General features: G+C 30.6%; 1 protein-coding gene across 1 annotated transcript in view; it reads left to right on the top strand.

Annotated features, from left to right (window-relative positions):
• Positions 1-15,516, top strand: part of LOC142222297 (uncharacterized) — a gene marked incomplete at its 3' end in the record, with an annotated part of 354,669 nt that overhangs the window by 279,238 nt on the left and 59,915 nt on the right.

Raw genomic sequence — 15,516 nt, forward strand, 5'->3', positions numbered from 1 at the left:
GTGGAGGGTACATAAGATTCGGCCTGGCCGAACTTACGGCCGTATATACTTGTTATTCTTCATATAATTTAATGATTATTCCTTTACATCAAAAATATTTTTCTTTATATTAATGAAAATTTTACCTTACTTCAAAGACATACAACTTTAATGGAGGAACTCAAATTTCAAAAATTTGGGTCATAACAAGGATATACGGTTACCAATGTTTTTTAAATTGAAACTTAGTCTACATGAATACATAAATAAATAACAAGTGTAAACGGCCGTAAGTTCGGCCGGGCCGAATCTTATGTACCCTCCACCACGGATTGCGTAGAAACTTCTACGAAAGACTGTTATACACAATCGAATTACTTGGGTTGTGGTATCTTAAATCGTTTTCTAAATTGTGCGCTAATCCACACGTGGTATATATTAGACAAAAAGCTATGTAAGTCTACAAATAATTACGAATCGATATGGACTTTTGCACGGTACGTAGGGAGCCAGAATTGAAATATGGGGGTCGCTTTTATGGGGGCTATATACAATTATGAACTTGATATGGACCAATTTTTGTGTGATTGGGGATCGATTTATCTGAGGGCTATATATAACTATAGACTATGGACCTAGTTAGGCATGGTTGTTAACGGCCATATACTAGCACAATGTACCAAATTTCAACTGACTCGGATGAAATTTGCTCCTAGAAGAGGCTCCAAAACCAAATCTTGGGATCGGTTTATATGTGGGCTATATATGATTATGGACTGATATGGACCACTTTTGGCATGGTTGTTAAATATTATATACTACCACCACGTACCAAATTTCAACCAGATCGGATGAATTTTGCTTCTCCACAAGGCACCGGAGGTCAAATCTGGGGATCGGTTTATATGGGGGCTATATATAATTATGGACTAATATGAACCAAGCCATGCATGGTTGTTGGATACCATATACTAACATCACGTACCAAATTTCAACCGAATCCGATGAATTTTGGCCTTCCAAGGGGCTCCGGAGGTCAAATCTGGCGATCGGTTTATATGGAGCTATATATAATTATGCACCGATGTGGACCAATTTTTTCATGGTCATTACAGGCCATATACTAACACCATGTACCAAATTTCAGCCGGATAGGATGAAATTTGCTTCTCTTAGAGGCCCCGCAAGCCAAATCTGGGGATCGGTTTATATGGGGGCTATATATAATTATGGACCGATATGGACCAATATTTGCATGGTTGTTAAAGACCATATACTAACACAATGTACCAAATTTCAGCCGGATGGGATGAAATTTGCCTCTCTTAGAGGCTCCGAAAGCCAAATCGGGGGATCGGTTTATATAGGGGCTATATATAATTATAGACCGATGTGGACCAATTTGTGCATGGTTGTTAGAGACCATATACTAACACCCTGTAACAAATTTCAGCCGGATCGGATGAAATTTGCTTCTCTTAGAGGCTCCGCAAGCCAAATCGGGGGATCGGTTTATATGGGGGCTATATATAATTATTGACCGATGTAGACCAATTTTTGCATGGTTGTTAGAGACCATATACTAACACCATGTACCAAATTTCAGCCGGATCGGATGAAATTTGCTTCTCTTAGAGGGTCTGCAAGCCAAATTTGGGGGTCCGTTTATATGGGGGCTATACGTAAAAGTGGACCGATATGGCCCATTTGCAATACCATCCGACCTACATCAATAACAACTACTTGTGCCAAGTTTCAAGTCGATAGCTTGTTTCGTTCGGAAGTTAGCGTGATTTCAACAGACGGACGGACGGACGGACATGCTCAGATCGACTCAGAATTTCACCACGACCCAGAACATATATACTTTATGGGGTCTTAGAGCAATATTTCGATATGTTACAAACGGGATGACAAAGTTAATATACCCCCCATCCTATGGTGGAGGGTATAAAAAATGGCAGATTTATATATATGTTATATAAGCCAATTCAGTTCTTCATCTTTTTATACAGAGCAGTGTAAAAATAATTTTGAACCAATTTTCGCACGGTAAATAAGGAGCCACATTTAAAACGTATCGGATGAAATTTGCGCCTTCATGATTTGCACCTACAGGAAGGTCCAAAAATATGGGAGTCGCTTCATATGGGTGCTATATATAAATTTGAACCAATTTTTGTGTGGTGGCTAGATGCCACCATACACGTACCAAATTTCAACCGGATCGGATGAAGTTTGCAACATCAGGAAGCTCAGGAAATCAAATCTGGGGATTGGTTTATATAGAGGATATAGAGAGAAGTTCTCCAATGTAGTGTCACAATGGACTGAATAGTCTAAGTGAGCCTGATACATCGGGCTGCCACCTAACCTAACCTAGAGGATATATTTTATATGGACCGATATGGAAATTTTTTCGCACGGTTGTTAGAAGGCATTTACTAATATGACGTACCAAATTTCAAGCGGGTGCCATGAAATTGGCCACTACAGGAGACTCAAGAAATAAAATCCTGGGATCTGTTTATATGGAGACTCTATATAATAATGGTATAATATGTTTCAATTTTTGTATGGTGTTTAGAGGCCATATATTGACATCACGTACCAAAATTTCAACTGGATCGGATGAAAGAGGCTCCGCAATCCAGATGAAACGATATGGATCAATTTTTGCATAGTTGTTAGAGGTCATATACCAACTATAAAAACTACTTGTGCTAAGTTTCAAGTTGATAGTTTCAAGTCGATAGACGGACGGACAGACATAGCTAGATCGATTCAGAATTTCGTCACGACCCGGAATATCTATATACTGTATAGGTTCTGATACCTATATTTCAAACAGAATATCGAAATAATAAGTTAAAATACTCCTCGTCCTACACACAAAAAAATATTTGTTGTCTTCAATCACGACATTAATTGATCCAATTAAATTTAAATTGAAATGTCTTCAATCACAGAAATGATAGTATAAAAAGGGTAAAAAGTTGACAAATAGAAATTTTTGAAAAATGGATTTTTGGACTTTTAACTTTTTGTGATTATTGAAAAATCCACTTTTGACATCGCGAAGACATAAATGGTTGATACTGATTCTTCGGGCGTATACAAAACGTCAACATCAACATTTTTGTTTTTCTATTAATATTCGAATGCATAACACTGTGGCTCACTTGGCGCCATATCCTAAACCAAAAGCCCCCCAATTCAATAACCCTTTATCGCTCTCAAAACTCATAATAATGTATTAACAGTATTATGGAAAACCAAATACCACAGCCAGCTGAATGGACGGACATTTGCTGGACATTCGGTCAAACAAATGAAATGTAATTCAAAAGAAATAAGAACCGAAATACAAGCAGCCAGCACACCGCCAACACCACCACCACCACCAACAACAACAACAAGGGAAATAATGATACAAAAATGCAACGGCACTTCATAACAATATATTTGTTGGATATTTCATTTCCGTTTTCAATTTTTATTTTGTTTTTGTTAGAATCCTACATGCGATGCAAAGGAAGAACAGGTCTCCTCGAGAAAGAAAAAAACACACAACACTCGCGAAACAAGAAGGATAAAACCCCTTGGCATAAGATTTTCAAACGTGCCATCCATGGTCAAGTCAAACCATCAGGCTGTGAACATTATTGTGTAACCACAGTGTAACGTGTTCTCGGCATGGGAAGGATGTCCATGAGAGGTATAAACAACTACAGCAGGAGTAGTGCTATATAGCATAGGCAATAACCACCAGTACATGCTGTTAACATAGCCCACAAGGAGAACATGCCAAGCGAAAAATTCAGCCAGTCCTGGACTGGACTGAAGAGCGAGGCCAGTGAGTGCCGGCTGCAAATATTGGATACTTGGCATTTTGGGCCATAGTGAAGTCACTTCACTTATTCATACATTCACTCAGTCATTCTGGCCCATCTATACTGGCAGTCAGCAGGCAGTCATCCAACCATTCAGTCACTCAGTCATCGTCAGTAAGTTGTGTGACTGACCACATTTCAGTTCCCTTCATTTGAAGGCAGTCACATGAAGTTCCAAACTACTTTATTCCCCTACCATAGTAACGACAGCCCTGCCACAATGTTGGACCCCACACTAGAGGTTTGCTCATCCCCATTGAGTTGCTGTTTTGTTGGTGTATATGGAATTATCGAAGCCTTTTGGCCTTTGGCTGTGTCCACAACGAAGGGGGTATTACAGTTTCGGTACCCAGCCAAAAACACAAATTTACATTTTCCAATCTGGCACGTACTCCTCATTTACCTTTTTAACTGGTCAATGGAGTTGGCACATGCGGGATCACTCAAAATTGGTATAACATGCAACAATCGATGAAAAAGTCGAGTTAAGTTTTCTTGGTAAAAGTTAGGGCAGGGTTGTTTTGACAAATATCAAAAAAAAAAAAAGTTTAAAAGTGAAATTTTAGGAATATTTTAAGCATCGCAAGAATTTAAACTACAGAGAAGAAAATATTTTTTGTCTTTAATCACAAAATTAATTGATCCAATAATTTTTTATTGGAAATGTCTTCCAGCACAAAAATGATAGTATCAATCACAAAATTAATTGTTCCAAATAAAAACTTAGATTTTCCAATTAAAAAATAATTTGATACAATTAATTTTTGCACACTTGAAGAATGGCGAATTATATTACTTTGTGCTAAATTTGATGACAATCGGTTAGAAAATCAGCGCAATGTGAACCCATTTATCCAAATCGGGCGATACATATATATGGGAGCTATACCTGAATTACGATTTTTCCAAATTTAATAGCGTTCGTACTTGTGTCAAAAAAAAAAAAAAAAAACACTGTACAACATTTCATCGAAATCGGTTGATAAATGGGACCGGAATCCTGGGAACGCCAAATACATGGACGGAGGGACGACTAAGGAGCACCGTTGCCACAGTTGGTAGAATTCTACCAAAACTGGTTTATTTTTTACTGTAGATTGGTAGAATTCTTTATGTCTTGTTCTTCCTCACCTACGAGGTACTTCAAAAATTTTCTATAAAAATAAAATTTTGACAAAATTTTCTATAGAAATAAAATTTTGAAAAAATTGTCTATAGAAATAAAATTTTGACAAAATGTTCTAAAGAAATAAAATGTTGACAAAATTTTCTATAGGAATAAAATTTTGACAAAATTTTCTATAGAAACACAATTTTGACAAAATTTTCTATAGAAATAAAATTTTGACAAAACTTTCTATAGAAATAAAATTTTGACAAAATTTTCTATAAAAATAAAATTTTGCAAATTTTTCTATAGAAATAAAATTTTGACTAAATTTTCTATAGAAATAAAACTTTGACAAAATTTTCTATAGAAATAAAATTTTGACAAAATTTTCTATAGAAATAAAAATTTCGACAAAATTTTCTATAGAAATAAAATTTCGACAAAATTTTCTATAGAAATAAAATTTCGACAAAATTTTCTATAGAAATAAAATTTCGAAAAAACGTTCTATAGAAATAAAATGTTGACAAAATTTTCTATAAAAATAAAATTTTAACAAAATTTTCTAGAGAAATACAATTGTTTTATTTTCCTGCGAATGCCAAATGCATGGACGAACGACTCTGGAGCACCGTTGCCACAGTTGGTAGAATTCTACCCAAAATGGTAATTTTTTTACTGTTTGGTAGAATTCTTTATGTTTTGGTAGATTTTTCAAATTATTCTTCCTCATCTAAGAGGTACTTCACAAATTTTCTATAAAAATAAAATTTTGACAAAAATTTTCTATAGAAACAAAATTTTGACAAAATTGTCTATAGAAATAATATTTTGACAAAATTTTCTAAAGCAATAAAATGTTGACAAAAGTTTCTATAGGAATAAAATTTTGACAAAATTTTCTATAGAAATAAAATTTTCACAAAATTTTCTATAGAAATAAAATTTTGACTAAATTTTCTATAGAAAAAAAAAAAAAAATTTTTGACAAAATTTTATATAGAAATAAAATTTTGCAAACTTTTCTATAGAAACAAAATTTTGACAAAATTTTCTATAGAAATAAAATTTCGACAAAATATTCTATGAAAATAAAACTTTGACAAAATTTTCTATAAAAATAAAACTTTGACAAAATTGTCTATATAAATAAAATTTTGACAAAATTTTCTATAGAAATGAAATTTTGACAAAATTTTCTATAGAAGTAAAATTTCGAGAAAACGTTCTATAGAAATAAAATTTTGAAAAAAGTTTCTATAGAAATAAAATTTTGATAAAATTTTCTATAGAAATAAAATTTTAACAAAATTTTCCAGAGAAATAAAATTTTAACAAAATTTTCTAGAGAAATACAATTTTGAAAAATTTTCTATAGAAAACAATTTTTAACAAAATTTTCTATAGAAATAAAATTTTAACAAAAATTTCTAGAGAAATACAATTTTTTTATTTTCCTGCGAACGCCAAATGCATGGACGAACGGACGGCTCTGGAGCACCGTTGCCACAGTTGGTAGAATTCTACCCAAAATGGTAAATTTTTTACTGTTAGGCAGAATTCGTTATGTGTTGGTAGATTTTTCAAATTATTCTTCCTCATCTAAGAGGTAATTCACAAATTTTCTATAAAAAAAATTTTAACAAAATTTTCTATAGAAATAAAATTTCGACAAAATTTTCTATAGAAATTCAATTTTGGCAAAATTTTACATAGAAATAAAATTTTGACAAAATTTTCTATAGAGATAAATTTTTGGCAAAATTTTCTATAGAAATAAAATTTTGACAAAATATTCTATGGAAATAAAATTTTGACAAAATTTTCTATAAAAATAAAACTTTGACAAAATTGTCTCTAAAAATAAAGTTTTGCAAAATTTTCTATAGAAATAAAATTTCGACAAAATTTTCTATAGAAATTAAATTTTGACAAAATTTTCTACAGAATAAAATTTTGACAAAGCATTGTATGGAAATAAAATTTTCACAAAATTTTCTATAGAAATAAAATTTTGACAAGATTTTCTGTAAAAATACAATTTTGACAAAATTTTCTATAGGAATAAAATTTTGACAAAATTTTCTATAGAAATAAAATTTTGCAAAATAAGATTTTTTTTGTTTGGTAGTTTGTTGGTAAAAATTGCTTAAAATTTTGGTAGATGACGATCACAGTTGTTGTACTGTTTCAAAAATTAAACAGACAGACAGACGTTAGTAGAACTTTGTACGCACTCCATGGTGTAGGTTACAAAAGATTCGACCTTGTCGAACTTTCGTCCTATATACTTTTTATTTTTCCCTTAGCACCATAAAAAAACAATAAATATGCCTATTCATTACAGGACCAAAAGGTACGTTTCTTGTAAACCTTTTTAAAACCCAGGGTCTGAAATCAAAGAGACTGGATAATCCTAAATCTGATAACTACGCTCAAAAGAAGAACTGAGAAAATAGAAGTAAGTTAATTCGAACCATACCATCCCTCGTCAGATACCCAGTCCCAGTTGTGAACGGAAAAGATTTCATATGAAAGTATTAAATTAATTATTTTAAATCTGTCCATGCACACGCAAGTAGATTACCCTATTTCTCTGCTTCTAAGTTAGCTTCCCATGAAGAAATTTGACTAAGACCCTATTTGTTCTGAATTGGCCATTAAAAATGTTAAGGGAATTCAACGTTCTCTCGCCTCCATATTGGGTGAATGTTGGTGAAGGCTTAGTTTCATTTTCTGCTGCTCTTCAAAAATGTCTTGGGTGTTGTGGGACCGGAAAACTTGACTTAACGGCAAATCACTAACTAACCCAAGCAACAAACTTCACTTCACCATTGAACTTTCCTTTGGTAAAGTTTTGTCGTTTTTTGTTTTTTGCTGTGAACCATTTACTATCCAGTCCAGCCGGCAGGCAGGTTTGTGAATATGGTAAATTTCTAATATTTTCTGGTTGTTTCATACAAATTCATGCAAATGCGAAATATTTCATTTTCCCTTCACTTCACATTCAACGTCGTTTCTTGGTTTCTTGGTTCGTTTCAAAAATTGTTGATGTCCTCTTTTTTGCCTGGCCTCTTTAGAGGATTTGCATTTCATACGGCAAGAGTCTATGGTAGCCTAGCCTCGCTAGTTTCGGTGTTATTGTTTTGGATTTGTAGTCTGAAGTTGAAGTTAAAAGGTAGTTTTACTGTCCCAGTTCCATGTCTCTTGTAATGTTCAAATACAACATGAGTGACTTCATTCTTGGCCTTAAGCAGCCTAGGGGAGAGTGGGAGAGAGTGAGTTTTGAAGTCATGTTCCATGATGATAGTGGTCAAGACTATGATTGTCCCATGGCCTGTGTCTATTCATTAATGCATTAGCAAAGTTTGGTTTTTCTGTTTTTTGCAAAAACTTTTGGAGAAGAAAAATAGTCTATTATCCGGAGTAAATGCAAAGTGCTTGCTAGCAAGCAATGATGTTCGAAGATATGGAAGAGGAGACCCATGGCGGTTGCCGTAGTGGGAGTTACAATTGTTTTCACACTAGAACAACGACTACTATGATTATAATGATGGACAAGCCGTCCTATGTGCCATGTGCTGTGGGTTGTCACATGCACCTAAAATATGTCTGCCATAGAATACTTTAGTGGAATTACTTTTTTTTTTGGGGGGAAGTTGGGACAAACGGACTTGATTTCTTCTTTACTTGGCCGAAAACATGAAATAAATAAATCAACGAAATGGAATTTTCAATGGAACAGCTAATGAAATGGGGTTTCTTTTTTCATTTGACTTTATTAAACCTGTGACTCCAGAGGTGAGGATAAGATCACGTAGAAGCAAGATTATTTGTGTAGATAGAGAGATATTATTAGCAGTGAAAGAGCCAAAAATAATCTACCAAACTTTGGAGAATATTTTACAAAAAAGAAAAAAAAACTACCAAACAAAAAATAAAATATTTTGTCAAAATTTTACTTCTATAGAAAATTTTCTCAATATTTTATTTCTATAGAAAATTTTCTCAAAAGTTTATTTCTATAGAAAATTTTGACAAAATTTAATTTCTATAGAAAGTTTTGCCAAAATTTTATTTCTATAGAAAATTTAGTCAAAATTTCTTTTATATAGAAAATTTTGCCAACATTTTATTTCTTTAGAAAATTTTGTCAAAATTTTATTTCTTTAGAAAATTTTGGCAACATTTTATTTCTTTAGAAAATTTTGTAAAAATTTTAGTTCTTTAGAAAATTTTGGCAAAATTTTATTTCTTTAGAAAGTTTTTCAAATTTTTATTTGGACAACATTTTTTCAAAATTTTATTTCTATAGAAATTTTTTTCAAAATTTACTTTCCATAGAAAAGTTGTCAAAATTTTATTTCTATAGAAAATTATGTCAAAATTTTATTTCAATAAAAATTTTTCTGAAAATTTTATTTCTCCAGAAAATTTGTCAAAATTTTATTTCTATAGAAAATTTTGTCAAGAGTTTATTTCTATAGAAAATTTTGTCAAAATTTTATTTCTATAGAAAATATTGCAAAAATTTTTTTAGATAGAGAGATATTATTAGCAGTGAAAGAGCCAAAAGCCCAAATTATCTACCAAACTTTAAAGAATATTTTACAAAACAAAAAACTACCAAACAAAAAATAAAATATTTTGTCAAAATTTTATTTCTATAGAAATTTTTCTCAACATTTCATTTCTATAGAAAATTTTGCCAAAATTTTATTTCTATGGAAAATTTACTCAAAATTTCTTTTCTATAGAAAATTTTGCCAAAATTTTATTTCTATAGAACATTTTGTCAAAATTTTATTTATTTAGAAAATTTTGGCACAATTTTATTTCTTTAGAAAATTTTGTCAAAATTTTAGTTCTATAGAAAATTTTGGCAAAATTTTATTTCTTTAGAAAGTTTTTTCAAATTTTTATTTGGACAAAATTTTTTCAAAATTTTATTTGTATAGAAAATGTTGTCAAAATTTTATTTCTATAGAAAATTATGTCAAAATTTTATTTCAATAAAATTTTTTGTGAAAATTTTATTTCTACAGAAAATTTGTCAAAATTTTATTTCTATAGAAAATTTTGTCAAGATTTTATTTCTATAGAAAATTTTGTCAAGATTTTATTTCTATAGAAAATTTTGTCAAAATTTGTGTAGATAGAGAATTTTTATTAGCAGTGAAACAGTCAAGAGCCAAAAATAATCAAAAAAAAAAAAAAAAACTACCAAACAAAAAATAAAATATTTTGTCAAAATTTTATTTCTATAGAAAATTTTCTCAATATTTTATTTCTATAGAAAATTTTCTCAACATTCCATTTCTATAGAAAAATTTTCCAAAATTTTATTTCTATCGAAAATTTAGTTAAAATTTCTTTTCTATAGAAAATTTTGCCAAAATTTTATTTCTTTAGAAAATTTTGTCAAAATTTTATTTCTTTAGAAAATTTTGGCAAAGTTTTATTTCTTTAGAAAGTTTGTTCAAATTTTTATTTGGACAAAATTTTTTCAAAATTTTATTTCAATAAAAAAATTTTTGTCAAAATTTACTTTCCATAGAAAATGTTGTAAAAATGTTATTTCTATAGAAAATTATGTCAAAATTTTATTTCAATAAAAAATTTTGTGAAAATTTTATTTCTACAGAAAATTTGTCAAAATTTTATTTCTATAGAAAATTTTGTCAAAATTTGTGTAGATAGAGAGATATTATTAGCAGTGAAAGATCCAAGAGCCAAAAATAATCTACCAAACTTTGGAGAATATTTTACAAAAAAAAAACTACCAAACAAAAAATAAAATATTTTGTCAAAATTTTATTTCTATAGAAAATTTTCTCAATATTTTATTTCTATAGAAAATTTTCTCAACAGTTGATTTCTATAGAAAATTTTGCCAAAATTTTATTTATATAGAAAAATTAGTTAAAATTTCTTTTCTATAGAAAATTTTGCCAAAATTTTATTTCTTTAGAAAATTTTGTCAACATTTTATTTCTTTAGAAAATTTTGTCAAAATTTTATTTCTTTAGAAAATTTTGCAAAATTTTATTTCTTTAGAAAGTTTTTTAAATTTTTTATTTGGACAACATTTTTTCAAAATATTATTTCTATAGACATTTTTTTTTTTTCAAAATTTACTTTCCATTCCATTTCCATAGAAAATGATGTCAAAATTTTATTTCGATAAAAAATTTTGTGAAAATTTTATTTCTACAGAAAATTTCTATGGAAAATTTTGTCAACATTTTATTTCTATAGAAAATTTTGCCAGTATTTTATTTCTATATAAAATTTTGCCAACATTTTATTTCTATATAAAATTTTGCTAAAATTTTATTTTTATTGAAAATTTTGTCAAATTTTTATTTCTATAGAAAATTTTGTTAAAATTTTATTTTTGTGGAAAATTTTATCAAAATTTTATTTCTATAGAAAATTGTCTCAAAATTTTATTTCTTTAGAAAAATTTCTCAAAATTTTATTTCTATAGAAATAAAATGTTTCTAAAAGTTTGTCAAAATTGTATGTCTATAGAAAAATATGTCATCATTTTATTTCTATATTAAAATTTTGTCAAAATTTTCTTTCTATAGAAAATGTTGTCAATTTTTTTTTCTATAGAAAATTTTGTCAATTTTTTATTTCTATACAAAAATTTTTATTTTTATATATTTTGCAAAATCTACCATTTTTGTAGAATTCTACCAACTGTGGCAACCGTTATGATGATACACTCAACGAAGAGACATATTTGACAGCATTCATTGAGAACTTTCATATTACATGACAAAAATAGACAGAAAAACTAATAAATTAAGATGTTTGTCCTAGTATCAAGGATGCAAAATTAAATTTAAAAGTCGTAGGTATGTTAAATGTATTGTTAGTGAAGGTGGTCCGGAGTCAAGACCAAAGTTTTTTAAGTAAAAACAAAATCTTTGGACCTGTGTTCCGAGTTGATCTAGCCATGTTAGTCCATAGGTTCGATTATCCTTCTGTTGAAATCTCTCTAAATTTCAACCAAATTGATATACCTGCTTGAAACTTTACACAAGTTGTCATAGATCCAAATGTGGTATATAACCTCCATATAGACAGATCACCAGATTTGATTTCTTGAGCGCCCTGAAGCCTTTTTTTCACCCGATGGATTGTAAATTCGGTACGCGATATCTCAATCAACTATACAAAACATTGTTGATATCGGTCCATAGATATAGCCCCTTGAATTATTGAGTGGCTCCTAAGTCGCAAGTCGAAGTCTTTGTAATTGTCAACTTCGACTAATTGACTTTTTAAATTTTTGAAAATAGACTCAAATCGACTTTTATGGTTGTCAAAATCGACTTTATAAAATCAGGAGTCAAACCACCTTCCAAAAGGTGGACTTTTAGAAAAAAAAAAAAAAAACGAAACGACTTTTTCATTAAATTTCAGTCGTTAATTCATATTATTTTCTAAAATATTTGCAGTCTTCTTAAGTTACCCAGTGTTTCAAATTTCTTGCCAAATAGCTGTAGAATGCACAGTGATTGGCACATCTGGCATCTGAAGTATGTGCTATAATTTGGATTTTTAAACTGACATTTATTTTTACACCCAAAGAAGTTTGTTAGTAGGGATAGCAGAAAAGTCTGCTGAAAAGGGGAAAGGAGTCACTGTTTGCTGAAATAGCAAACATTGTCTGCTATTTTTTAAACTCGATTACACTAAAACATATTTTAGCTTGGCTGAAACAAATAAAAATGTCAACACAATTAAAATAATATTTTATGAATATCTATAGTATTTGCCCAAAAATCTCAATATGTATCAAATTGAGGTATAACAGCAAACAAAATGTTTGCTGATTGTAAATAGAAGGATTTAAGTATATTACAGTGCAAAAGTATACCAAAAGTTACTGTTGGTTCTTAAATATGCTTTGGGGAAAAATTTATAACCCATAAATTTTATAATTTGTGGTTCGTTAGACCCTGAAGTACAAAAATATAACAGCAGACATCTACTGTTGTTTTTAGCAGACGTTTTTCTATGAGTGTACATGAATTTTAATGTAATTTATTATCATATCGATGTCTCCATTCCAAAGTATGTTAAGTCTAAAAAGTGAATTTTACAGGAAACAAGTTCAAACTTTTTTTTTGGAATTTCTCAAAAGATATAAATTCACTTTTTTCGGTCTTAAAATCATGTTTATTGTAGTTTTTTTAAGTATAAACGAATTCTAAATAGTGATAATGGAACATTGCTAAAAATGACTTAGACCACTTTAGACGGAACAAAGCTTTTTGCACTTTTTGGATTGGAAATTTTTAAAACTTTACTCACAGGCTAATACCATAACTATTGATAGAAGTGTCCAATAAATTCCAACTTTTGACAGGATGCAATTCACATCAATCCGAATAAAAAACAACGAACTCTGTCAAAAAATGCTAAGTCCACTTAGCGTACTCTGGAATGAGGGCATCGATATGTCACTAAGCCTTAAAAAGGCCTTATACAGTTACTTAAAACATTTTAAAAACTACTCAAAACTGAATGCCTTTTGATATATAGCAAAAAAAGAACGAAAAGTAAATAAATGAGATGTGTATTCATATTTTAAATTTATAGAGCCTAGATTTAAATTTAAATTTAGATAGCTCCCTAAAAAGTATATTTATTTTTAAGAAGCAGCATCTTTGGCCCGGAATCAGTACCAAAAACTTTAAGGGAAGTTCAAAATCTTAGAATTCAAGTAAACTTTTTTTTGAGTCTAACCAATCCACAATTTTCTGTTTTAGTCCCCACAAGGCTACCGTTACCCAGCAAAAAAAGCGTCACTAAAAAAGTAGTGAAAATGTTCTTTTTGGATCCGGAAATGGATCCAATGGATCGCCCAGAAGCGATGAATTTAACATGGGCTTGTCATATTACGGATGTCTACCATTTCGCATCACTTCTTAAGGTGTGGTCCGAAATTAATGTTTCGGGCGTGAATTATAAAATTGTGGAATATTTTGCCAAGTGTTTTTAAAGCAGTGTCTTTAGAATAACTTCCTTTTTTTTTGCTGGGTAGTTACTTTTCTCGCCCTTTCTTCAATATTGAGATTAAAATTCAGCGGTGTGTAACTCTGAGAGCCACCGTGGTGCAATGGTTAGTATGCCCGCCTTGCATACACAAGGTCGTGGGTTCGATTCCTGCTTCGACCGAACACCAAAAAGTTTTTCAGCGGTGGATTATCCCACCTCAGTAATGCTGCTGACATTTCTGAGGATCTCAAAACTTCTCTAAGTGGTTTCACTGTAATGTGGAACGCCGTTCGGACTCGGCTTTAAAAAGGATATCCCTTGTCATAGAGCTTAACATGTAATCGGGCAGCACTCAGTGGTAAGAGAGAAGTTCACCAATGTGGTATCACAATGGACTGAATAGTCTAAGTGAGCCTGATACATCGGGCTGCCACCTAACCTAACCTAACCTAACTCTGAGATATTTTGAACACTCACAATGAAGGGAGTTGGGCTTAACCGTGAGATTTTTGAGTTTTTTGCAGAAATAACTTCTAGACCAATATTCTTCGCCCATTCATAAGTGCTCCCCGTATAAGAACTCATCATCTGCGTTTACCATCACTTTTATCTTTTCTTTTTCTAAGGAATCCAGAAGACGGCTTATAGCAACATTGCACAGAGGAAGTGATAGATGATCAGCCTCTGTCTCCTTTGAGCAACATTTTTTAATGTTAACAATACGCGGTCTCAGCCGACCTGTCCTTCGGGTAGGCATATTGAAATGCAATAGCCCATTGCTAAATTAGTAAACGTCCGTTCGTGAAACCGTGAACATCTGTTCACGATTTTGCAGCAACATTTTGCCTAAACCAATACTTTGTAGTAACCATAGAAGGCGAATTAGCGCTTACATTGTATCCAGAATCTCAAAAACCAGATATTGATTTTTTTTTTGATTCTTTGTAGAATCGGCTGACGTAGCTGTTACGGCTACTCTATAGTATGGTAGTAAAACATATTACTTTAAAAAAAAATGTGTACATTTTAATGTCTATTTTTCTTTAAAATTTGGGATTGTTTATACCAGTATAGATTTCAATTTTACTTCTGATCCATTAGAAAATAATGCTCATGTGACAGATATTGGAAACTTTAATTTAATAAACTTTATAGAAAACATCAATGTTTAATAACCCCATATCAAATATTTTTTGACGACAAAAACGCTCCCCCTGAGATAGCAGAACTAACAACAATGCATTTTATTAACGAATGCAGCACATTCTAGACACATGAAATGTATGTACAGAAAACTATTGGGATTCATTACAAATTATGGCAAATAACAACGGTAACGATGCTGTCATGATGACACCATGACAGCAACAAGAAAATCATTTTTGTCTCGTAATTGAAAAGGACTTGCGACGAGAAAAACTAAATGGAGATATGCTAAAGAAAAACAAAAAAAAAAAATACGTATTTTAATCTCGACGAAATCTATAAAATTCAATGATTATGGGGACAAACAGA

The sequence above is a fragment of the Haematobia irritans genome, chromosome 1, assembly GCF_050003625.1.
Source record: "Haematobia irritans isolate KBUSLIRL chromosome 1, ASM5000362v1, whole genome shotgun sequence".
NCBI lineage: Eukaryota > Metazoa > Arthropoda > Insecta > Diptera > Muscidae > Haematobia > Haematobia irritans.